Here is a 26815-nt window from a genome sequence, read left to right on the forward strand (position 1 = left end):
GCCAAAATAGGAAGTGATGGGAGGTGGCAGCCGGGAACGGGTCGGAAAGCCGTCGAGCAGCGGACCCGCCCTCAACCCGTCTCCATTAATAAAATCGAGCCCTGTGACTCTATAAGAGGAAAGTAAAGTACAGACGACAAGGGCAAGCAAGACTACAAAAATTCTAAAATATAGGACATGTTATCAGAGGTTAGTGGATTCCGGATAGTTTGCAAATATTCAAGCAATTTTTCGCAAATGTATGACTGAAAATTTGTTGCATTCTATTATAATTAGAAATGACAGCAAACATGCCGAAGGGATGAAATTGTACTGTGGTGTGTCTACAATTTAATACCGTGATGCTGCTTAGTGTGGTCACTATATAGTAAAATTAGTTAGTTGGACCATTTTGGAAAGAACCATTTAGTCAGTGCTTAATGGACCTGCTGCTCCATAAGCCTTAACATCTTGTAAAAGTACAGCTCAGCATTAATATTGGGGGAGCGTTGGATTTCTGATGGCAGCTACATTCATCCTTTTACCTTCACATGATGACGATCAGAGAACTTCAAATGTGTAGGTAAATTTAAATTGAATTTTGTGTCCTGCAAAATCATGATTTTTGTCAGTCCTCCCTGGAGTATTACTCTAAGTTGTACATCTTGATCCTGTGTTGCACCTTTTCTTCATAAAGTCACCAGCATGTTCAGCAAGCTTGCTGTAAAAATGTCACATTGCAGTATAATTAAAATTTAAAACCAGTATAAATAATGCAATAACCTCTGGGCTCCAATAACATCCTTGTCTTGTAATGGGACACTCGCATTAATCCTCAACAACAACTTGCATTTATATAGCACCTTTGGCCAGAACCTTCTGTCGTCCGTGCGAGCGCGATTCGAGGTGGGTCGAGGAGGGAAATTTGAAATAGGTTGGAGCAGGCCGGGAACCCGCCATCATCCCGCCCCCACGCGCCTTTCGCTCGGGCGCGTTTACCAATGCGGCAGCGACCCGACCGGCAGAGGTGGCTGAGCTAATTCAGATGATTATGAGGTACTTGTCAGGCCCTTAAGAGTCTTTTTAACCCCACCTTTCAAATTTCCCTGGATAACTACGGGAATCACACAGCTTGGGAACCACGTCTGTGAACCTGAGGTGGAAGTTGTGTGGCCATTGATCCAGTTCATTAGTGCACAGCATGAAAAGTACAATAAAAACTCTCACCTGACACTTGGTCACTTTCCTCAGGCGGATGCTGTTGCTGAGTGCATTGTCAGCACAGATTTAGCTTTCTAGAGGTTGCAAGTGCTTTCGGCAAAGTCGGGATCCACTGTCACCTCATTGGTACAACCTATCACACCATTGACAGATTGCGTCTGTCATCTCTACTTGACCTGCCATCTATTACATCAGCATGGGTGCCATTTATACTGTCTCACCTTGGTCCTCAGAAATGGACCACAATAAACCCCAACACCAGCAGCACCAGGCACACCAGCAGCACCAACAACAACACCACCAAACTTCTCCTCACCGACCTGATGCTGCACAGGACTGACAGCATCAGCGGAGGGCTGCAGTGCGTTGGAGGTGATACCCCCAACACACTGTATATGGGCAGAGGATGAGCTTCCTCAACAAGACTGAGCAGCAGTGCCAAAGGAGGCTCAGGCTATTGTGCCAGGTCATCGCAGACATTTGCAGATAACTGGAGCAAGACCTGCAGCCCAGAGGAGCAGGTGGACACTCCTTACCAATGGCTGTCAAATCACCAGTGCCCTCAACTTCTTCGCCTCAGACTCCTTCCAGGAATCTGCAGCAGACATTTGCAGCATCTCGCAGTCAACCGCCCACAGATGCATCACACAGTTCGCCGATGCCCTCTTTGACAAGTCGGCCAATTATATCAACTTTGCCACTCATGACACCAGTGTTACTGAGCGGGTGCTGGCCTTTGCCACTCTGGCTGGCTTCCCACGGGTGCAGGGCCTCATCAACTGCACACATGTGGCCATCAGGGCACCCCATCATCACCAAGTAGTCTTTGTCAACTGCAAGGGCTTCCACTCCCTGAATGTGCAGCTCGTCTGCAACCATAGGAAGATCATCATGCATGTGTGCACCAAATTCCCTGGCAGCTGTCATGACTCTTTCGTCCTGCACCAGTCCACCCTCCCTCTGCTCTTCGCTCCTCCAAACAGTCTTTCCGGCTCGCTGCTTGGAGACAAGGGCTATTCTCTGAAGAAGTGGCTCATGACACCCTTGAGGAAGCCAAGTACTGAGGCTCAGGAGAGATATCATGAAAGCCACATTTTTAAAAATTTGTTCCTGGGATGTGGGCATAGCTGGCAAGGCCAGCATTTATTACCCATCCCTAGTTGCCCTTGAGAAGGTGGTAGTGAGACGCCTTCTTGAACCGCTGTAGTCCGTGTGGTGAAGGTACTCCCACAGTGCTGTTAGGGAGGGAGTTCCTTAATTTTGACCCAGCGGCGATGAAGGAACGGCGATATACTTCTAAGTTAGAATGGTGTGTGACTTGGAGGGGAACTGGGAGGTAGCGGTGTTCCCATGCGTCTGCTGCCCTTGTTCTTCTAGGTGGTAGAGGTTGCGGGTTTGGGAGGTGCTGCCAAAGAAAGCTTGGCGATTTGCTGCAGTGCATCTTGTAGATGGCACACACTGCAGCCACAGTACACCAGTGGTGGAGGGAGTAAATGTTTAAGCTGGTGGATGGGGTGCCAATCAAGCCGGCTGCTTTATCTTGGATGCTTTTGAGCTTCTTGAGTGTTGTTGGAGCTGCACTCATCCAGGCAAGTGGAGAGTATTCCATCGCACTTCTGACTTGTGCCTTGTAGATGGTGGAAAGGCCATCAGGAGGTGAGACACTCACCGCAGAATACCTAGCCTTTGACCTGCTCCTGTTGCCACAGTATTTATGTGGCTGGTCCAGTTAAGTTTCTGATCAATGGTGACCCCCAGGATGTTGATGGTGGGGGATTCGGCGATGGTAATGCCGTTGAATGTCAAGGGGCAATGGTTAGACGCTCATTTGTTGGAGATAGTCATTGCCCAGCACTTGTGTGGCGCAAATGTTACCTGCCACTTATCAGCCTAAGCCTGAATATCATTCAAGTCTTGCTGCATGCGGGCATGGACTGCTTCATTATCTGAGGAGTTGCAAATGACAGTGAACACTGTGCAGTCATCAGCGAACATCCCCACTTCTGACCTTAGGATGGAGGGGAGGTCATTGATGAAGCAGCTGAAGATGGTTGGGCCTAGGACACTGCCCTGGGGAACTCCTGCAGCGATGTTCTGGGGCTGTGATGATTGATTTCCAACCACCACAACCATCTTCCTTTGTGCTGGGTATGACTCCAGCCAGTGGACAGTTTTCTCCCTGATTCCCATTGACTTCAGTTTTACTAGGGTTCCTTGATGCCACACTCGGTCAAATGCTACCTTGATATCAAGGGCAGTCACTCTCACCTCACATCTGGAATTCAGCTCTTTTGTCCGTGTTTGGACAAAGGCTGTAATGAGGTCTGGAGCTGAGCGGTGCTGGCGGAACCCAAACTGGGCATCAGTGAGCAGGTTATTGGTGAGTAAGTGCTGCTTGATAGCACTGTCGACGACACCTTCCATCACTTTGCTGATGATTGAGAGTAGATTGATGGGGCTGTAATTGGCCGGGTTGGATTTGTCCTTTCTTTTTGTGGCCAGGACATACCTGGACAGTTTTCCACATTGTCAGATAGATGCCAGTGTTATAGCTGTACTGGAACAGCTTGGCTAGAGACGTGGCTAGTTCTAGAGCACAAGTCTTCAGTACGAAAGCCGTGATTTGGTCGGGGCCCACAGCCTTTGCTGTATCCAGTGCTCTCAGCCATTTCTTGATATCACGTGGAGTGATCTAATTGGCTGAAGACTGTGATGGTGGGGACCTCAGAAGGAGGCTGATATGGAGGTAACGTTATGTCTCACCATTCACTCCAACTCACTAAGCCACTTCCAAAGTTGCACACAAATTTGTCCATGACCGGAGTGTGGTGAAAATAAATATTTTTTACCTGTGACATCACATTAACAGAAACTTTACACAAACATTTATTAAAACACCCAAGTGGCTACCCTTGTCCATCTAATTGTGTTTCATCTTTCTCTTACGCATGCTTCTACAAGGTGCTACCCCTATGGCTTCAGCAGAGGTAGAGGCAGCCTGCTCACTTCCCTGCTGCGACTGCATAGACACTTTTAGGCGGACGTTCTCTGGGTTTTGGGGCCTATGATAGCCCCACCAAAGTCTGCTCCTCCTGCGACTGTGCAGGGGCTGACTTGGCCATTGTGATCCGAGGACCATCTGGGGGTCTGACTGAGGTGCGGGACAACGGGGAAGAAGTGTGAATGCTTTGAGAGGAGCCCCCACTTCCATGTACCCTCTCACCATTATCCCTCTCATGGGCCACCCGCACTTCCCTGCTAGCAAGGAGCTGGAGAGCACCTTGCTGCACAGCAGTGGGGCCATGAGGACCCACGTCTACGTTGACATCCCTCCTAGAAAAGAGGTCTATGAGCATCTGCCATCTATTCTCCATAGATTGCCGTCTATTCTTCATAGATAGCCATCTATGCTCCATAGAGACCACGTGCTCCTGTGAGTGATGCATTAGCTGGTCTATGCAGGTGGCCATTCTATCCATGGAAGAGCCTACAGTCACCATCGCCTGCGACATGGTGGTGCTCTTGTTGCAGATCGACTCTTCCATTCTCTGCACAGTTGCAGACATCGCACTCGCAAAACTTGTCAGAGCCTCCTGCACTTCTTGCTGCACCTCCAGGATCACCATCTGTCTGGATGACCCCCGAGGCTCAACGTCTGCATGCAGCTGAGCAGAGCTTGGAGCGTCCTGCGCCCTCCGGCAAGGAATCTTCACTGCTGTCCCTGTCTCCACCACCTCCTCTTGCTCACTTGTGAGTTGTGAGACACCAAGTGACAACACTAATCTATCTCGTGTGGGACCCACCAAGGTGTGTGTATCTGCGCTGGTGCTGGGTGCGCTTCTGTCTGGTGACGGTGCACCCTCAGAGGCTGGAGGATCCTCTGAGGCGTCGTCTTCCTCTTCCTCCTGGACAGTGGGGGGGGGGGGGGGGGGAGGGGTCTTAATGGACCTTGGGAAAGTAAATAGATCATTTAGAAATGTCATATCAAGAACGGGTACATATACGATTATGCACATAATGAAACATAGACATAGAAGATAAGAGCAGGAGTAGGCCATTCGGCCCCTCGAGCCTGCTCCGCCATTCAATGAGAACATTCACTGGCTGCTGACATCAGTCCCCATATAAGTGACTGCTGTATGCCATGTGGCTGTATGATATGTAATTCTGTCACCAGGTTGCTGAGATGACCCCTCTCTCCGTCTCCCACCTCCAGCTGCTCTGCGACTCTGGACACTCCCAAGGTGACCTCCTCTGCTGCTGTTAAGTTGACAAAGGAAGGAGGGCCACCTCCGGTTCTCTCCCTCGCCCTCTTATTGTGGGCTCTCTTTTCCTGCAACGAGGGAAAGAAGATAACTTTGAGTGAGAATGATGGACTGAGTGTAAGGAATGTGTGGGTTGTAGTGTATGTACTTTGAAGAAGGAACTATATTCGGCAGCCCCTGTATACTGCAGTACCAGTAGTGACCACACCGGTATATAAGTCTGTGAAGTAACTTTGTATAGTAGTTCCAGTTTTGTCTCCATTCAGTAAACACCCGTTATAACCAACTCCTGCAGTCCGTGTCTCAATTACACATGGACGTTACATGGGTTACATCTTTAGAGGGTGACTATGAGGGAATGGGTGCCAATGCTAAAGTACCAATGCAAAGTGGCCTCCTTGTGTGTTGTTAGTTGGTGTGATTGCATTAGGATGAGGGTGAGTGTGAGGGGTGGTAAGTCAGAATGGGATGTGATAATGTAGATAGAGAGAGGGATGGGTGGACGTACAAGGTAAGTTGGTGTGAGTAATGATGTGCAGGAGCAGGGTTGGGAAGGCAGAGTGATGGGGATGTGATGAGAGGCACAGCTAGATGAAGTTGAGTGTGGCTTTGCACTCACCTTTCCTGATCTAATGAGATCATTGAAGCGTTTTCGAAACTGCACCCAGGTCATCCTCACAACATCCCTGCTGTTGACCTCCTCTGCTATTTGGAGCCAGGTTCCTTTGGTCTGCTGGGGAGGTCTCTTCTGCCCATCCGAAGGGAAAGGGACCTCCCTGCGTGCTCTCACTCCCTCCACAAGAATATGGAGGGAGTCATCTGAGAACCTGGGTGCAGCCCTCTGTCTCTGTGCAGTCCTGTTTGGAAGACTCCAATGGTGCAGTACAGTGGCTGCACTATCCTAGATGAACCTTCAAATGCAATGTGGCCATGGCTCCTTTAAATATCCCGGCTGAAAACGCGTCATCGATGATGTCATCAGACCCACGCCATTTAATAGGGCCGGGTAACGCGCAGGGCGGCTTTAATAGGCCCCATTAATGGAAAGTCGATCTCAGGAGCGGAATGGAATAAGCAGTGGGGTCACGACTCGCCATGACGACTGCCCGCACCCGACCCACCCAGGCACAGACAATTCCGGCCTTTAATGTAGTAAAACATCCCAAGGCACTTCACAGAAGCATTATCAAACAAAAGTTGACACCGAGCCACTTAAAGAAATATTAGGACAGGTGAGAGGTAGGTTTAAATGGGCCTCTTAAAGGAGCATTATTGCAGCAAGATCAACCTTCTCTTAAAGCAAGGCTGTCATTTTAGAACACAGTGCAGTCCCTTAAAAGTGAACTGCCTTCTAAAATGGAAAAAAAAAAATCATTTAAAAATAGGCAGGTTTTAGCCCTTAAGGCTCAACTGCCTTCTGAAAAAAAATTAACATTTAAAAGAATTCCCAAATGGCAGTCTTCAGCTCTTAAAGCTGAATTGCCTTCCACGCCTAAAAAAATGGTAAAAGTGCTTCAGCACTAACACAAATGGCTCAGCAAGCCAGGGAAGGGGCACCCAGGGTCTCATATGCAGCACTCCAGCTTTCTGCAGGGATCAACACAACAAGAGAGGTCCTCTACCCATAGTGTCCAGGAGGTCCTCTAGAAAGAACGATGTAGGACCAGATCAATGAGGCCGTCACCGCCAGCAGTGTTGCCCCCATGATCTGGCTGCAGTGCCCAAAGAAGCTTCATGACCTCAGACCACTGGTCAAGGTCAGTGAATGCATCTTCAAAAGCAGTCACCTACCAACTGCACCAATAGCCTTGCACAATGCTCAATGTATGACCCCCACCCCAAGTCACTCACCTACCAACAATATGCACCAATCACAAGGCACATCTCCCATTCCTATCCTCACCTCACCCCCTTGGAGGAGACGGTGCTGGCCATTCTTGACAGGGGCATGGCTGAGCCCTTGGCCAGCGGCAGGGCTGAAAGGATAAAAGATGCTGGTATCTTCATACGTTATCCTCCTTCTGGTATGCACCTCTTGCTTTCCTGCCATCCCCTCACCACAACCCCACCCATGTGCCTTCCTCATTTCAGAAATGCAGCCTGCCCAGCCAATGGTTGACCAAGAAGAGGGAGAGGAGAGTGAAGAAGAAGAAGAAGAAGAAGCACGATCACTCGATTTCACACTCCCAGTCACCAGCTCCTCGAGCTCAACCTGCAAGACCATCAGTAGGATAGGCAAAGGCGCACACAAGACAGTCACTGAGGGAATACATAAGGGTGATGAGTTGATTTCTTGATTTCATATTGGATGGATAGATGTAAAAAGTTGGATTGGGAAATTTGCTTTGTGGTGGCTTTTATTTCAGCATTGTGGCCAAGAGGACACTGCGATGGTCAGTAACAGAGGGAAGGGAAGGTGTAGAACAAATGTTGAAAGGGGAATTGGGGTTGTGGTCATCGGTAACACAGGCAGATGGATTCCATCCCAGATATCCCAGCCAGAAAGGGGCTGTCTGGGTTGCATCCTTCCTTCTGCTTCCGCATCTTCAGCTTCCTCCTCTTCTGCTTATTCTTCTTCTGCTTCCTCCTTTTCTGTGCCTTCCTCTTCCTTCTGTGAGCAGATGCTGGAAATCTGAAATAAAAGCAGAAAATGCTGGAAATACTCAGCAGGTCAGGCAGCATTTCAACCTGATACATGAACTCTGTTTCTCTCTCCATAGATGCTGCCTGACCTGCTGTGCATTTTGAGCATTTTCTGTTTTCTCAGAGTCATTCCTTTACCATCCGAGGCCTTGCAAGCATCCAGCAGCATTCCTTGCATACTTTAGAAACTTTTAACATCTATTGCACCAAGCCACTACTTCATAAAACATAAAAAATCCAGTTCAAAAGCTTAAATGTGAACTTACCTGAAAGAAGTGCTGACAGCGTTTCTGTCGGTCTGCTGCAGGCTCGCTTTTCAGAGCGAGCTTAGGACCAAGCACGAAACTCAGTGCAAAGGTCCAAAGGGGAAAAATCTGGTTGCTTTGCGCCTTCCGTTAGCCTAAGAGGGCGTTAACGGGGCTCAAATCAACTAGCACCTGGGCGTGGTGCCACCAACGCCTCCTGCGAAATTCAGCAAGAGGTTAGCGGCAGTATTAACCGTTAGCGCAGTGCTGCGCCGCTGGCGATGACGTCATTGCCGTGCGCAGCGCCCCACTCGCGCCCTGGCCGTGATCTTCGGTAGCGCTCCCTGACTTACCGCTGGGGTCAGGGGGGCCTACCTGCAGCCGGGGCGGCGCTATTTAAAGGCGAGGTGCCGAGTGGCCATTTTTGTTGCTGGCCGCCTGCCAGCACCTGCCTCCGTTGCTGTCCCCGGCCTCCTGACCCGCCCCCATCCCACAGAGTGCCGGCTGCACTCCATGAGCTCAGCACTTCTCTTGAGTGCCGAGCTCTTTTGCCAGCACTCCAATCCCGGTGGCCCAGCTGGGCCCCGGGTCACGTTGCGCAAGGCCCCTCCCCTTTAAGAAGGGGGAGGAAGGCCTGCAATACCATGGCGCAACGTGCCGCGATATTCCCTCGGAGTGTCCCAAGAGGGAGGCACGGCGCTTCTAGTAGCATCCTACTTCCCTCTTGGGGCGCTACCACTCAATTTCGGCCGCGGGAGTGCAAATTTTTCCGGGGTGCTACCTACGAAGTTAGCGCCCCAGAAGGGGCACAATTCAAGTTTCCAGAGCATGGCGTTAAGTCACGCCGACTGACGTCATGCTCTCCAGATGTGCATGTTCAGGGCCAGCATTGCTAACGGCAGAGGCGGGCGTTAGAGCGGCGGCTGCCTTTTTTTTCAGGATTCCGGCGCTAACGGGTGGCCCAATTTTTCCCCCTAGGGAAGGGTTTTCAATGAAAAGGACCCTTGTGATTGAAAGCTCTGCAACCAACGATGGAGTGAAATTTTCAATTGACCCCCCAGCCTCAACAAATTTTTGGGGGAGAGAGTTCCAGATGTGTGAAGAAGTGCTTCCTGACATCAGCCCTGAATGTCCTGGGCGGGGGAGTGGGTTGAGTTTCCGCTTTGGGCACAGTCAGGAAATGGGCACTTGAAATTGCGCTGGCTCGGTTACAGTTGAAGTTTTATATAGAATTCTTTAGCATAATCACAAACGTAGAATCTGCCATGAAACGGGGTGCGATCAAGCAGCGTACTAGAATGTAATCATTTCTTTTATTTGCATTAAACAATACCCCTTGTTGTTTTTAAGAGCGGTAACCTGGTGCAGTTTTATTAATACAGCTGAAAATGTTCGTTTTATCACAAAAAATAAGCATTTTTAGTAAGTGTCTGGTCCACCACCTGTGAATAACCTGATTTTAAATCACTGAAAATAAATTTTAAAAAACTGTACTGAACCATTTACGAGTTTCATTGGTTATACACTAATCAGTTTCTTAGTAAATGAAATATTTTTAATATGTAAAAACTTTTAAACTGTGCCTACTAGTGCCTGTGTGCCGAAGAAAATGAGCTCAATTTGAAGAGCCTCCTCGAAGGGCCGTGAACAGGTGCAATCAGGGGAACATAAGACGTAGGAGCAGGAGTCGGCCATTCGGCCCCTCGAGCCTGCTCCGCCATTCAATAAGATTCATGGCTGATCTGATCTTGGCCTCAACTCCACTTCACTACCCGCTCCCCATAACCCTTGACTCCCTTACCTTTCAAAAATCTGTCTGTCTCCACCTTAAATATATTCAATGACCTAGCCTCCACAGCTCTCTGGGGAAGAGAATTCCAAAGATTCACGACCCTTCGCCATCCTTATTATTTCGAGCGAGGGGTCTGGCGGAAGTCACACCCCCATCCACATCCATGGGGCTGTGGTGGAAAGGGTGGACAGCTTTAAGTTCCTCGGAGTCCACATCACGGAAGACCTCTCCTGGTCCCTCAATACCCCCTCTTTGGTGAAGAAGGCCCAGCAGCGCCTATATTTCCTAAGGAGGCTGAAGGGATGTAACCTGTCACCCCTGATCCTCTCTAACTTTTACCGCTGCACAATAGAGAGCATCCTGACGAACTGTATCACAGTGTGGTATGGCAGCGGTAGCTCCTATGACCGGAAAGCCCTGCAGCGGGTAGTCAAAACTGCCCAACGCATTACCGGCACCCGGCTACCGATGTAGTGTATGAGCCTTTAAGAGCCCCCTGTGTACTGTAATGCCGGTAATGGCCACTCGGGCTATATAAGCCTGTATATTGTGTTGATTCAGTTAGTTCCCCTCCAGACTTTGTTCAGTAAACACCTGTGAAACCAACTCCTGTCTTCAGTGTCTCTATTAACACATGGATACAACAGTGGCGACGAATTGGAAACGGACTTACCTGCAATTCGGCAGCACCTCAAGGACATCGATTCCTCTGGCGTCCAAAGTCGAAGAAAATCAAGAAAAAGAAAAAGCTGTGGTTTCACCAGCTAGCCGGGCTGGTGGCAGGTACTGCAATAATCCTTCCTGGGCGTCGGGCTGGGGCTCCAGTGGCTGGCTCTGCAGCTAGGCCAAGCAGCGAAGGCGGAGGCAAGCAGTAACAGACGGGGAGGGAGCACTCGGGAGACGGCCGGCGCTGCAAGCAGGTCGGCGTTCAGACCTAGCAGAGAGAGTCCGGCGGGAACGAGTCTCCACCGGTAAATAAATAAATAAAAAGAAGGGAAACCCGCGGGAAACAGCGTTGTCATCGGCAGCAGCGGCGGGGAAGCACGGGAAGCGCCATATCTTTTCTGCAGAAAAGAAAGAAAAGCGCGGGAAGCGCCATTTTATTTTCTAGGATGCCTAAGCCTGGCAATATTGATGCTTTTGATAACGAGATAGAGGATTGGACCACGTATGTGGAAAGAGTGGAGGTTTATTGCACCGCAAATGGAATAGAAAATGAAAAAAAAGCGTCAGTACTTCTAAATCTAATGGGCGCAAAGACATACGGGCTGTTACGAAACTTAATCACTCCAGCCAAACTAAAGGACAAGAATTTTAAAGAAATTGTTGATACCCTACAGGAGCACTTAAACCCAACACCGCTGCTGATAGCGGAACGATTCAAATTCTTCAAGAGGAATCAACACAAGAATGAAAGTAACGCTGATTACCGCACCGAATTAAGAAAGCTATCAAAGCACTGCCAATTCGGGGCAGGACTAGCAGATTATCTTCGAGACAAATTCGTCTGCGGTCTCCTAAGTGAAGGAACACAGAAAAGGCTGCTTTCTGAAAAAGATTTAACACTGGACAAGGCTTTCAGTATGGCTGCATCATACGAAGCAGCCGCAAGAGGAGCTGCAGAGATACAACAAAAGACACAGGACTTCGGCACCCATGAAATGACACAGGGTTTCGAGAGATGTTATCGCTGCGGCAGATCCACCCATGACCAGAGGGACTGCTGGTTCAAGGACAAAGCATGCAGGCAATGCGGAAAGATTGGACACATTGCACGGGTATGCCGATCTGGACTAAAAAATCCACGGACAGGAAAAAAAAAATCAATAAAGAAAAGTACAGAAAGGTACAAATGATGACGGACAGTAGCTCCGAAGACCAGAAGAGCGATAGCGACTCCGAAAACAAGAGACTAATCTGTCTCAAATTACATAATGTAATTGCCAAAGAAGATTACCAGACCATTTGGGTTACCCTCACGATAGCAGGGTCCCCAGTTAAAATGGAGCTAGATACAGGATCAGCTCTGACCGTCATAAATCGACGGGATTACGAGCGGCTATTTCCGCATATACCTTTAAAAGACACATCCATTATCTTGAAAACATATACGGGGCAGAAAGTATACCCCAAAGGAAAAATAAGGGTGCCTGTTGTATACAACGGCAAGGAAATACAAAAGTTGTATTTATACGTTCTACAAGATGGTGGTCCACCGCTGTTGGGACGTGAATGGATCAGGAAAATACGTTTAGACTGGCACTCCATTCAGGCACTAATGGTGACCATTAAGGAAAGAAACGATGATGATGTCATACCTGAACGATTAAAAGACACCTTGGCCAACGCCAAAGAAGTGTTTCAAGAGAAACTAGGTAACTTGACAGGCATCACCGCCTCAATAAAAGTGGAAGATGCGGCAATTCCCAAGTTTTTTAAGGCAAGACCGGTGCCATACGCAATTCGTCCAGCAGTCGAGGCAGAGCTGGAGAATTTGGAAAAGGCAGGCGTATTATCCAAAATAGATTGGAGCGAGTGGGCAACACCCATCGTCCCAGTCATGAAGAAAGCGTTGAATAATGATAAATCTGAAGAACAGAGAAAAATTCGCATCTGTGGAGACTTCAAGGTGACTGTAAACCCGGTCCTTCACACGGTACAGTTTCGCCTCACTATCCGGAGGGGAACGTTTCACCAAAATTGACTTGGCACAGGCATATCTACAGATGGAGGTTGAAGAGGCCTCTAAAAAGTATCTCACGATAAATACACACAAAGGTCTGTACCAGTACAATCGACTGGTTTTCGGAGTAGCATCCGCTCCAGCTATCTGGCAAAGAGCTATGGAGCAAGTCCTCCAAGGGATTCCGGGGACTCAATGCTACCTAGACGACATCCTTGTAACAGGAGAAAACGACAACGAGCACCTTGCCAATTTGGAGCAGGTGCTCACTAGGCTGAGAGAACGGGGCCGACGAGCAAATCGCCCCAAGTGCTAATTTTTCCAGAATCAAATATCATATTGTGGCCACATAATTAATAAGGAAGGGTTGCATAAGTCACCTGAAAAAATTGAAGTGGTCATAAAAGCCCCAGCACCTGAAAATGTTTCACAATTAAGGTCGTTCCTGGGATTAATAAATTACTATCATGAATTTTTACCGAACTTATCAACTCTTCTGCACCCTCTTAATTAACTGCTACAAACAGGAGTAATTTGGAAATGGAGCGAAGACTGTAAATGTGCCTTCCATAAATGCAAAGACTTAATCACGTCCAAAGAAGTTTTGGCTCATTACAACCCATCACTGCCAATCAGACTGGCGTGCGATGCATCCCCTTACGGCGTAGGAGCAGTATTAGTGCATAAATTCCCTGATGGCTCGGAACGGCCGATAGCTTTTGCGTCACGCTCATTGAACTCAGCTGAGCATAACTGTGCCCAAATCGACAGGGAAGCACTCAGCCTGGTATGGGGAGTGAAGAAATTCAACCATTACCTACACGGACAAAAATTTACCTTGTTGACTGACCATCAACCCCTCATCTCCATATTCAACCCTAAAAAGGGTGTTCCCATTATGACAGCGCAAAGGCTACAGAGGTGGTCCCTTTTTCTAGGGGCACACCAATATAACATAGAATACAAAGGATCAAAACAGCATGGGAATGCTGACGGTTTATCACGCCTACCATTGCCAACGGTAGAAGAAGCACCTACCGTAGACCCAGTGGAGATTTTCCACTCTACCATAGTCGAATGTCTACCAGTAACAAATTCTGCCATTGAAAGGGAAACTAGAAATGACCCGACTCTCTCACGAGTCTACGATTTAACAGTGAAGGGATGGCCAGCACATGGCGAACCACTGTTGCCAGCATTCTCGCAAAGAAGAGAACAGCTGTCAGTGTGCCGAGGAACCTTGATGTGTGGATCCAGAGTGGTGATTCCACCCAAACTCCAGGATAAAGTTCTAAAGGAGCTTCACGAGGGGCATCTGGGTGGAGTGAAAATGAAGAACCTAGCCAGGGCGTTTGTATGGTGGCCAGGTATCGATGGAGACATCGAAGAAATGACCAAGAGCTGCCTAGGATGCCAGAAGGTCCAAAACGCTCCACCACAAGCCCCTCTACATCCATGGGAGTGGCCCTCATCTCCCTGGCAAAGGGTACACATCGACTTTGCTGGTCCATTTATGGACTCAATGTTCTTAATCGCGGTTGATGCACACTCCAAGTGGCTGGAGGTAATAAAGATGTCCTCCACCACCACGGAAAAAACCATCACAGTATTAAGGACCATATTTGCCAGGAATGGACTGCCTGAGCAGATCTGTTCTGATAATGGACCGCAATTTGTGTCCGAAGAATTCAGGAAGTTCTTAAAAAACAATGGGGTTAAGGGCTACACGTCCGCCCCATACCATCCCGCCACCAATGGATTGGCTGAAAGGTTTGTCCAGACCTTCAAGAAGGCCATAAAGGCCATGGGTAATGAAGACATAAAACTTCAGCACAAGGTGGATAACTTCTTGTTCACATACAGGAATGCAACACATATGGTTACAAATCAAACTCCCGCCATGATTTTCTTCAATAGAAGCCTAAGATGCCGGCTGGATTTGATCAAGCCAAACATCAGAAGGGACGTGGAGAACCGGCAATTTCAAGGCATGAATGAAAGGCCAACTAGAACCTTCCGGATAGGTCAACAAGTTTTGGCCCGGGACTACCGTACCGAGAAATGGCAGCCTGGAACTATTTGCACACGACTAGGACCGCTGATGTATACCGTGGACATTGGAGAAAGCATAATAAGGCGCCATGCTGACCAGATCATAGAGTCATCCGAAAAGGGACAACCTACACCACAACTCTATACGCCTAATGATGAAGCAGAGATACCCATAGTATCTACCTCCGATCTGGTGATACTGGAACCAGATGAACCCGACACTGGCATTCAAGCCAAATCAGCCTTGCCAAAAGAACCTACTACACCACCAGAAACTACTACACCACCAAGGCGTTATCCGGACCGAGTCAGGAAGCCTCCAGAGAGACTGACTTATAATTAATTAACTGCAGCAATGTGTAGGTTAGTTTTCTTGTAACATGTAATTAATGATTACTTAAAATATTATGTACTGGTTGGCTAAAAGGGGAGGAATTGTAGTGTATGTGCCTTTAAGAGCCCCCTGTGTACTGTAATGCCGGTAATGGCCACTCAGGCTAGAAAAGCCTGTATATTGTGTTGTATCAGTTAGTTCCCCTCCAGACTTTGTTCAGTAAACACCTGTGAAACCAACTCCTGTCTTCAGTGTCTCTATTAACACATGGATACAACAACCGACCATAGAGAACATCTACCAGAAACGCTGTTTACGGAGGTCACTGACCATCATCAAAGACCCTACCCACCCCAGCCACAGTTTGTTCACCCCCCTGCCATCTGGGAGACGCTACAGATGCATTCGCACCCGAACGACCATATTTAGGAACAGCTTCTTTCCCAGGGCTGTCATCCTACTGAACTCTACAAATAAACTCTAAAGCCTGCACATCTGCCAATGCACTTTATTATGTTTATGTTTATGTATTACAAGCCAAATGAATGTTGAATGTTAAATGTCTTAATCAAAATGTACACTCTCGGGAGCCGCAAGCCTACATTTCGTTGTACTGCACCTGTGCACTAACAATGACAATAAAGTTGATTTATTATTATTATTATTATTATTATTATTATTATGTGTCTGGCTTCAGGTGAAAGTTTTTTCAACCAATGTTAAAGATCGCGGAAACTCGACGTAACTTGTGTTTAAAATTCCCGATCTGTTGGGCTGGTCCAGCCGATTTCACCTGGATTGTGCTGATGAAACTAATGCAAGATAGCAGAAGCTCTACCCCACACCCCCTAGTGTTAAGTGGACTAGTTTAGTGATTCTATTTGGAAATGTAAAATTTTCCATGTTCATTTTCTACCTGCATACGATGCCCTGGGTTAAGGAATAAAATGGCTCTCAAAATTATATGAATAAATTATTTGAGCAAATTGTTTGTTTCATTTTGTCAGTTGGTAAATTTAAAAGAGAAATTGAGGGATTTCACTGATTGGATTTTGCTGTTTACTTGGCTGAGTTTCCCTCCCCTCCCCCTCCTACCTTCTTTCCCTATCTGTTTCCTTCGAAGAGGCTTTGTTTTCTTTCAAAATTCAACTTGATTTAAAAAAAGAAAACAAACTAGAATGAGAACAAAACTTTCTGATTTTCTTTCTATTTGTGCCTTTGTGTGTCTATCTGTCTTTTTCTCTCTCTCTGTCAACCCATCCCTCTTTCTCTCTCAATGCCCCTCTCTCTCAACTGCTCTTGTCTCACGAGTTGCCTCTCTCAACCTCCTTTCTTACTCTCTGTCTCAAACCATATCTAATTCTCTGATATCTCTCTCAACCCCATTCTCTTTTCTCTCTCAAACCCCTCTCTCTCTTAACCTCCCCTCTCTCAACTCCTCAACTCCCTTTCTAAATCGCTCTCTCAACCCACCCTGTCCCCCCTTTCCCCCTCTCTCAAACTTTCTATCCCTCTTTGTCACACTCAACTCCCTTCTCTCTCACCCCTCTGTCCCTCACCACCCCATCTCTTTCTCTTTCAATCCCTCCCCTGAATCTTTCTCTTAATTCCTCCTCCCTCAATCTCTCTCTCGACGCCACCCTTTCTCAACCTCCCTCTCTCTTCTCCCCTCCTCTCCTTTCCAGAATGAATGGAGAAACTGCCCGTCTGCTTTTCTCTCTATTTGTGGCATTCTCCCTGTCTCAGGGGTCTAAGTGCTTAGCATTAACCTTTTCTAACTATCAACACAATGCAGATGAGATCATTCGATGGCTTCAAAGTTCAAAGAATATTTTAAAAAATTGAACACAGGCCTGAAAAGACACTCTCTTTTTCTCCCCTTCAACCCCTCTCTTCCCCACTCTTTTCCCACATTACCCTATCTCTCTCAACCTCTTTCCTCTCAGCCGCCCTTTCTGTATCTCTCAACCTGCCCAATATTTTGACGCATCTTTCAATCAGTCTCTCTCTCTCTCAACTCTCCTCTCTCAATATCTCACCATCCCCTCCCCTTTTACTCTCCCTTCTATTACGTCCGTGAATGATTGAGACACGGACAGCAGGAGTTGAACAAAACAAGTCTTTACTGATGGAAGTCAATAGTGAAACTGAAAACAACAGAGGCTCACTAGTGCCTTTTATACAGGGGTGGTCACTGCCGGTACTGCAGTCTGAGACCAGTTATTCTCTTAAAGGTACATACACAACAATTCCTCCCCTTTTAGATAAACAGTACATAACATTCATTTAACAACTAAATGATAACTAATTACAATCACAATTACTGTTGCTAGATACATTGGTTAAGTTTAAGCAATTATAAGTTCAGTCTTTGAGGAGGCTTCCTGATTCTGTCTGGATAACGCCTCTTTGGGGTATCAGGTTCTTCTGGCAATGTTGAGTCGGGATCAATGTCGTTGTTTGGTTCATCTGCTTCCAATATTACCGGTTCTGCGGTAGCTGCAATTGGAACGTCGATTTCATTACCAGGTGTATCAGATCGTGGTGTGGAGTTGACGTTTTCCAGTGACTCTAGAATCTGGTCAGCATGGCGTCTTACAATGCTCTCTCCAACGTCCACGGTATACATGAGAGGTCCTTGCCGTGTACAAATCGTCCCTGGCTGCCATTTCTCAGTACAGTAGTCCCGGGCCAAAACTGGTTGACCTATCTTAAAACTCCTGGTCGGCCTTTCATTCATATTCTGAAACTGCCTGTTCTCCACATCTCTTCGGACATTTGGCTTAACCAAATCCAAGCGTCATCGTAGTCTTCGATTGAAGAACATCATGGCTGGAGTTTGGTTGGTAACCGCATGTGTCGCATTCCGGTAGGCAAACAAGAAGTTGTCCACCTTGTGTTGTAGGGGTATCTGCCAGTCCTGCTCCGAACTGGCAGTGCTTTGATAGCTTGCGTAGTTCCGTAAGGTACTCAGCATTGCTCTCATCTTTATGCTGAGTTCTCCTGTGGAATTTAAATCTTTCTGCTATCAACAGTGGTGCAGGGTTTAGGTGTTCTCATAGGACAGCAACAATTTCGTTAAAACTCTTCGCCTTCGGTTTGGCTGGAGTAATCAGGTCCCGCAATAAGCCGTACGTTCTAGCGCCCATTAAGTTTAGCAATATCGATGCCTTTTTCTCCTCAGCTATTTCGTTTGCCTCGAAATATACCTCGACTCTTTCCACATACGTGGTCCAGTCCTCTATTGTATTATCAAAAGCAGTGATACAGCCAGTCTTCGGCATCTTGCAAATCTAAAATGGCGCCTCCCGCACTTTGCCTTCTTACCCGCTGATTAAGATGGCGCCTCCCGCGCTTTGCCTTCTTCCCCGCTGTTGCTAGCGCTGCTTTCCGCGGTTCCCATTGCAACCTGCAGCTTCTTGTGGTTTCTTGCGCGTTTAATATTTCTTTTTTTTTAATTTTTATTTTCCCATCATGGAACAACCCTGTGGGACTCTTGCCTCCCTCTTCTCGGGTCTATACGCAGCCCGGCTTCGTAGCACCGGCCGCGCCCTATGTGCTCCACCCTCTCTCTCTCTTCTTCCCGACAACGCTGCTCGGCCCCGTTGCAAGCCACCCGCTCGAGTTCGCGACCGCCGCAGCCCAGGAAGGATCAGTGTACTACCTGCCACCAGCCCGATTAGCTGAAGCACCGTCGACAGGAACCAGGCCCCGCTTCCGACAGCTTCTCCAGCAATCTTCAACTCCGCTAACACAGGGGCGGATGCCCATGGTCGACGCCCGTTTCTACTGCCTCTTACTTTCTTTTCTTTCTGGCCTTGACCTCTGCTCACTTTGCTGTAGGAATGGATCCCAGGAGGTGGTGCAGACTGTAGGTAGGTTCGTATCTGCTCGTCGCCAGTATTACGTCCGTGAATGATTGAGACACGGACAGCAGGAGTTGAACAAAACAAGTCTTTACTGATGGAAGTCAATAGTGAATCTGAAAACAACAGAGGCTCACTAGCGCCTTTTATACAGGGGTGGTCACTGCCGGTACTGCAGTCTGAGACCAGTTATTCTCTTAAAGGTACATACACAACACCTTCCCTATCTGTTTGATTCAAAGAGGCTTTGTTCGCTTTCAAAATGCTACGTTTTTGAAACAAGATCAATTAGAACAGGGAACTAAACTATTTCTCTGCCTATCTGTTTGTTTCTCTGTCTGTATTTCTCTTCTCCCCTCTATATGATAAGTGTTAGATATTAGAATCTCTGTCTCGTGGGTGTAAGTGATCAGCATTGACCTTTTCCAACTGTCAGCAAAATGCAGATAAGATAATTAGTTGACTTCAAAATTGAACTGCTATTATTTTATTAAAAAGAAGCATTAGCATGAACCGATTCTTTTCTCTCAGCCCCTTTCCTTCCCTCTCTCTTTCTCTTTCCCCCTCTTTCTCACCCCTTCTCTCTATCTCACCCTTTCTCTTCCTTCTCTCCTTATTCTTTCTTTTTCTCAAGTTGAACGCAAAGAAGCTACAACAGATGTGTAATTAGTGCAGTGTCATTTTCTTCTCACGCTGACAGCCTCTTTTACAAAAAACTTTCAATATCAATTTTTACCTCAATGAAATTTAAGCTCTTGATTTAAAAAAAAAAATATTTTAACGGAAAGCTACAAAGCGCTAGAATCTGAAGAAAAATACTGCATCATTCCAGCTGTCTGAACAATGCACTTGGATCCTGGGAAATTAGGTGCACTGCAAATGCTCAGACAGCACAAACTCAGCTCACAGAGTCACAGAAAAGGGCAAAAATACCAAATCCAAATTTGGGAAAGGTTGAGGCCTTTATTCGTTCCTGGGATGTGGGCCTCGCTGGCAAGGCCAGCATTTATTGCCCATCTCTAGTTGCCCTTGAGAAGGTGGTGGTGAGCCGCCCTCTTGAACCGCTGCAGTCCGTGTGGTGAAGGTACACCCACAGTGCTGTTAGGGAGGGAGCGCCAGGATTTTGACCCAGCGACGATGAAGAAACAGCGATATACTTCCAAGTCAGGATGGTGTGTAACTTGGATAGCAACTTTCAGGTGGTGGTGTTCCCATGCGCCTGCTGCCCTTGTCCTTCCAGCTGGTACAAATCGTGGGTTTGGGAGGTGCTGCAGAAGAAGCCTTGGTGAGTTGCTGCAGTGCAACTTGTAGATGGTACACACTGCAGCCACGGTACGCCGGTGGTGGAGGGAGTGAATGTATTCAAAACCTTAATGCAGGCATCAAAAGATGAACAAAAAGGGACAGTTGAATAGCTAATTTTAGTAGCACTTCTGTGAATTATGTAATTTTTGAATTTTTTAAAACTGTGTTTAAACTGCTGAGAAATAATTGGTAGGAAAAAATTCTCAAAGGTATTTTGAATGATATCTGGGAACTTGGTAGCCCAATTGTATGATCAGAGTGATGATATTACATAAATGTAGACAAAGACATTTATAACGGAGGGACAATGGTGGCACAAAATGTGTGAAAAAACATGACAACTTGTGCAGACAGAAAGTGTGCCCAGATGTAAGTGTTGTAATAAGATATGACTCCCGTATTTAACCCTGCCTGCTAGAGGGGAACGGGGCGTTTGGGTGGTTAAAATGGTGGTAGAATATGTAGCTTTGCCTTCCCCGTGCCGCCATTTTAACCGCGCACTGGTTGGAGATGTCCGCCGCAGGCAATCGGGGGTCTCACGAGTATATTGAAATCAGGGTCCTATGACGCCATGAGGCCCAGAAGCTATTTTAACTAAAAATTGCTGCAGTGCCAGACCCACTAATAAAACCCAACGGCAAGTCCATCCAGGGCCAGAAAATTCCCAGAAAAGTAAATCATTTCCAAAAACTGTTGTTTGTTTCTTTGTGGGCCAAGAGGAGATGGAGTGTTCCTCCGGGCCTGACAAGGAAACCTTGAGATTAATCGTATAACTTCTAAGGCCGCGATTTCACCTACTGAGGCGGGTCCGGGGCGGCCGGGGGCACTAGCACGGTCCCAGCCCACTGCCTGCTCCATCCCGCTGTGTTGAAGTGATTTTACGATGATTGGGCTTGTTAAGGCCGCCCAGCGAGGTTCCCGGCCAATTAAAAGGAAGCGGGTCTGATGACGTCATTTGATGATGCATCATCAGCCGGTTTCATTAAAGGGGCCATGTCCAAATTTAAATTGACAGTTGTGCTGTCAGTGTTCTACAGCATTGAGGTGCTGCAAACACTGACAAGCACTGCACAGAGGTGCAGGGCTGCACCCAGGCTCTCCCATGACTCCCTCCATATGCTTATGGAGGGAGTCACAGCACACACGGAGCTCCTCTTCCCTTCCAATGGGCGGAAGAGACCTCCCCAGGAGCTCAACGCAGCCTGGTTGCACATTGCACAGGAGAGCACAAACAGGGATGTCATCAGGAGGACCAGGCTGCAGTGGCGCAAACCTTTCAATGATCTCAGTAGATCCCAAAACGTTACTGCCAAGCCACACTCAACCTCATCCTGCTGTGCCTCTCATCACACCCACATCACTCTGCCTTCCCTACCCTACTCCTGCACATCCTTACTTGCACCAACTTACCTTGCACCTCCATCCATCCCTCTCTATCAACATTATCAGTTCCCCATCTCACTAGCCACCCCTCACACTCACCCCTCCTAGTGCAAGCATACCAACTAACAACACACAAGGGTAGGCACTTGGGTGTTTTAGCCAATGTTCATGTGAAGTTTCTGTTAATGTACTGTCAAACATTGAAATCTTTATTTTCAACACTTTGCGTTCTTGGACAGATCTGTGTGCACCTTTGGAAGTGGCTTAGTGAGTTGCAGTGAATGGTGAGACATAACGGTACCACCCGCAATGGTGATGAGTGTGAAAGGAATGGCTTGGGCATTGTAGGGACACTTTATGGTGTTGGTGTGGGGTGGTGCCAACCTGGTGCATCATGTGGCAGCCAGGGTGTACAGTGTCAAGTGAAGTAAATCTGGCCATGGTGAGACCATCCCTGGCGTCCTAGGCAGCAATGTGGTCGGGTGCTGGTGCCATCTGACCTGTGCAGCATCAGTTGGTGTTGCTGTTGGTGCTGCTGGTGTGCCCGGTGATGCTGGTGTTGGGGCTGATCGTGGTGGGATTCTGAGGACCAAGGTGAGATTTTTTCAAGTGCACCAATGCTGATGGAATAGATGGCAGGTGAAGTTGAGATGACAGAAGCGATCTGTCAATGGTTAGAGGTTGTTCCAATGAGGTGACACTGGTTAGAGAGTTTGCTCCAAACACTTGCAATCTGCATAAAGCTCAATCTGTCCTCCAAATGCAGTAAGCAACAATATTATTTTTCAATCCTCTCTGGCTTCAGGTGCGGTACCGGAGGACTGGAGGACTGCTAGTGTGGTACCCTTGTTTTAAAAGGGAGAAAAGGATAGACCGAGTAATTACAGGCCAGTCAGCCTAACCTCGGTGGTTGGAAAATTATTGGAAAGAATTCTGAAGGACAGGATAAATCTTCATTTAGAAAGACACGGATTAATCAAGGATAGTCAGCACGGATTTGTTAAGGGAAGGTTGTGTCTGACAAACTTGATTGAGTTTTTTGAGGAGGTAACAAGGAGGGTAGATGAGGGTAGTGCATTTGATGTGGTGTGTATGGACTTTAGCAAGGCTTTTGATAAGGTTCCACATGGCAGACTGGTCATGAAGTTAAAAGCCCATGGGATCCAGGGCAAAGTGTCAAGTTGGATTCAAAACTGGCTCGGAGACAGGAAGAAGAGGGTAATGGTTGATGGGTGTTTTTGTGACTGGAAGGCTGTTTCCAGTGGGGTTCCGCAGGGCTCAGTACTAGGTCCCTTGCTTTTTGTGGTATATATCAATGATCTAGACTTGAATATAGGGGTATGATTAAGAAGTTTGCAGATGATACTAAAATTGGCTGTGTGGTTGATACTGAATAAGGAAGCTGTAGACTGCAGGAAGATATCAATAAATTGGTCAGGTGGGCAGAACAGTGACAAATGGAATTCAATCCGGAGAAGTGTGAGGTAATGCATTTGGGGAGGGCTAACATGGAAAGGGAATACACATTAAATGGTAGGACACTGAGTAGTGTAGAGGAACAAAGGGGCCTTGGAGTGCATGTCCACAGATCCCTGAAGGTAGCAGGCCAGGTAGATAAGGTGGTTAAGAAGGCATATGGAATGCTTGCCTTTATTAGCCGTGGCATAGAATACAAGAGCAGGGGGGTTATGCTTCAAATGTATAAAACACTAGTTAGGCCTCAGCTAGATTACTGCATGCAGTTCTGGTCACCACATTACAGGAAAGATGTGATTGCACTAGAGAGGGTACAGAGGAGATTTACAAGGATGTTGCCGGGAGTAGAGAATCTTAGCTATGAGGAAAGACTGGATAGGCTGGGTCTGTTTTCCTTGGAACAGTGGAGGCTGAGGGGAGACCTTATTGAGATGTATAAAATTATGAGGGGTATAGATAAAGTGGATATAAAGGATCTATCTCCCTTAGCAGAGGGATCAAAACTGAGGGGGCACAGATTTTAAAGTAATTGGTGGAAGGTTTAGAGGGGATTTGAGGGGAAATTTCTTCACCCAGAGGGTTGTGGGTGTCTGGAACTCACTGCCTGAAAGGGTGGTAAAGGCAGGAACCTAACCACATTTAAAAAGTACTTGGATGTGCACTTGGGATGCTGTAACCTGCAGGGCTATAGACCAAGAGCTGGGAAGTGGGATTAGGTGTCAGGAATGACCCAGGTTCTGCCTCGCCTCACCACCAGAGGGCACCATGAACTCTTAATTGTTTCCTTCTTTCTTCCTAATCGTACTCACCTGTGCATGGTTATATGCCTGCTATTTAAGTGGTGCTTAGTTTTATGTCCAGTGCTCAGCCTTGAGTTTCACACTGCCTTGTGATCCTCTTGCCGGCCTGCTAGCCTGTATCTGTGCTGTTGTTATTTTGTTTGTTTCTAGTAAAGTCTATCTTTGTGTTTGCAACCTATCCTCTGCCTGAGTTTGCCTTCCTGCAGTTGGATTCACCCAGTGCCACTCGTCACATTAGGTTGGAGCTCTTTGTTGGCCGGCACGGACACAATGGGCCGAAATGGCCTCCTTCCGTGCTGTAACTTTCTATGATTCTGAGCTTGAAAAGTGAAGACCTATGAAATGGGAGCTTTTATAGACCATTTGCAGCTGTCAAGTTAGTAAATCATCCCGTGCTGACACAACACCCGGCCTCCTTACCTGATGTGATTCCCGAGCAGCGGGGAAGCCATTGGTGAACTCTAAAAATCTAAAGGTAAGCTTAAAATAATACTTAATTGTCTCTTAACAATCCAGCTAATGATCTAAATTGCCTCCCCCGCCACTTGGTGTTGGGTCTGTTCAGCGCTGACAGACCTGACACCTGGGAGACTAGCGTGGAGGTGGGTTGACAGTGGGGTCCCGCCCTGCTGTCAATCAGTTCAAATTTCACAGCTGACCCGCCTCCGATCCTGACCTCTCAGCGCCAGTAAAATTCCGGCCTTTGTGTCCAAAAGAAACTCATCATTGCTCATTTGCATACAATCACTGTGTGTGACACCTGGATATCATTATTTATGATGGCAAAAAAATGCATTGCCGCTCACCTGTAATTTTTTTCAGCACTTTGATGGAAGCAGTCTGGGCAAAATCCAAACCCAACAATAACATGGTTCAGTTCAAGTCAACAACTGGAATCCAGATGAACCTGAAGGGGGAGTTCACCTCCTCCTTAGTACCAGAGAATGGGGGAGAAGAAAGCCAGGTCTATCTGCCGACTATCAAGGCTGTCGAACAGCATACATTATTGCTAAGCATTCATGGAGCAAGTGATGTCAAAGAACTATTCTCCCAATAACCGAACTTAAAGGTGAACCATTTTAATAAAAAGGAGTTCAGCAAATCTTTTTGTATATGGGTGGGTGGGGAGAGAGAATAAGGTGATAGTGCTTGTCATGATGATATTGCAGTTTTGATGCAAGTAGTTAGAGTTGTGCTGGTTCCTGTTATAGCTCAGCTTCCCTGTTTACGCTGTGGGCGGATTCAGCAATAACAAAACAGCCACACAAAGCAAATCTTGTGCATTAATATAAAGTCATCGTCACAACTCTTTTCATTCTAGCTGCAGATGTCAGAAGGCCTTACCATGCCAGCAGTAGAAAAAGCTCGGAGGGCTCAGCTTGCTCCTGGGTAGAATCAGGATGGTAGTCCCCAGTGCAGATGCTGGCAGCTGAAGCACTATACCTTTTCTGCCCTTGGCACTTTGCTGTTGGAAGCATCCAAGGAATCTACAACCTGATGGCCCCCGGTGCCTTGTTGGGAACTCTACAGGGTTATTTTGCTGTCGTGTTTATTATCAAGGCAACCCTCGAAGGTAAAGCGGGCTTTGGGCGTCATCAACTGTTTGATGTGATCAGCCATTGACTCCTGTCACATGACTTGTCGCTGCCCTCAGTTTCTTCCAGCCAACCTCAGCACGTTGACTGTATGACATCCTGTCAATCAGAAGCCACATTTCTCAGAGTTGCCATCAACTCACTAATCTCATTTTGGTAAAAGAAAAGGGTATGACTTCAAACTTGCAAACATAAATAATAAAGAACAAGTGGTAAATATGTCACTGTATTAAATATTTCTCATGGCCATTTGTCCCACTTTTCACATCTAAAAATAATCCTGCCCGACTGGAACAGAGGAATGACACTGAACTTTAATTTGTATTTTAGCAGTCAATAAAATGGCACAAACAATGAGCTAATCATTTAAAAGTGCACATTTATGTAACTGCTAAATTGCCAAAGTCTGTCTCTCTTTGTTTTTCTTACCCTGAAATGATACCATAGGATACTAATGTACAGAAGCCTAACTTGTTTGTCTGAATTCTAACTCCCTCCCTGTTCTTTTACCTGACGTATTAACCTGTTTAAAGTAAATGCATTAGCACCTCTGCTAAAATAGCCAAGAGAAATGTCAGGTGAACATGTTGAGCATTTGTGTGCTAATCTCCCACAGTTATTTCAGGGACAGCAAGGCAAACTTGTCACGGAATTCTTTTGTTTGGTTTTATTCTTAGCTGAACAACATTTTAAGTTAAGCGAAGTGTAAAATAACTCCCAACAGACTTTTAGAACAGCCAAAGTGTGTCTGAGCAGCAAAAAGGGCATGGGCCATGGCAATCAAAGGAGATACAACCTAAAATTAGCTGATGCACTCTGTACTGACAATTATGCAGGTCTGATCTAAGTAAAGCCAATGTGAATCGGTAAAAGGAATCCCTCAAAGGCAGCGCTAAAGCCGAGAGTTTTGGTCTGACCATGCTAAAGTTAAATCATCTGCACAAGCTGTTTTCAATAAACTATTAAATGCATTTAAAGGGCGCACTATTATATTACAAAGCCCAGCGGATTCAGGACTGCCAATATTCTGAGCTAATAGGTTAATGTCTTTGGTTAGGCTGCAATAGCACACCAACATAGAACGCAGAATACTAACAGATGACACAGGGATTTGTGTGCTGGTAGTCTACATGACTGTGCCAGGTATAGAATTGAACAACATACAAGCTCACATTA

At 46.9% G+C, this 26815-nt stretch overlaps 1 long non-coding RNA gene and 1 pseudogene across 1 annotated transcript; one reads left to right on the forward strand and one right to left on the reverse strand.

Moving 5' to 3' along the window:
• On the forward strand, window positions 1-26815 carry LOC147115233 (uncharacterized). Its single transcript, XR_015078935.1, has 3 exons — window positions 1-189; window positions 24867-25113; window positions 25366-26815. It is a non-coding gene; the product is annotated as an uncharacterized LOC147115233 (long non-coding RNA).
• On the reverse strand, window positions 4517-5183 carry LOC147115234 (uncharacterized; annotated as a pseudogene).

Source organism: Somniosus microcephalus, chromosome 7 (genome assembly GCF_052327205.1).
Source record: "Somniosus microcephalus isolate GS21.2 chromosome 7, FLI_Smic_1.0, whole genome shotgun sequence".
NCBI lineage: Eukaryota > Metazoa > Chordata > Chondrichthyes > Squaliformes > Somniosidae > Somniosus > Somniosus microcephalus.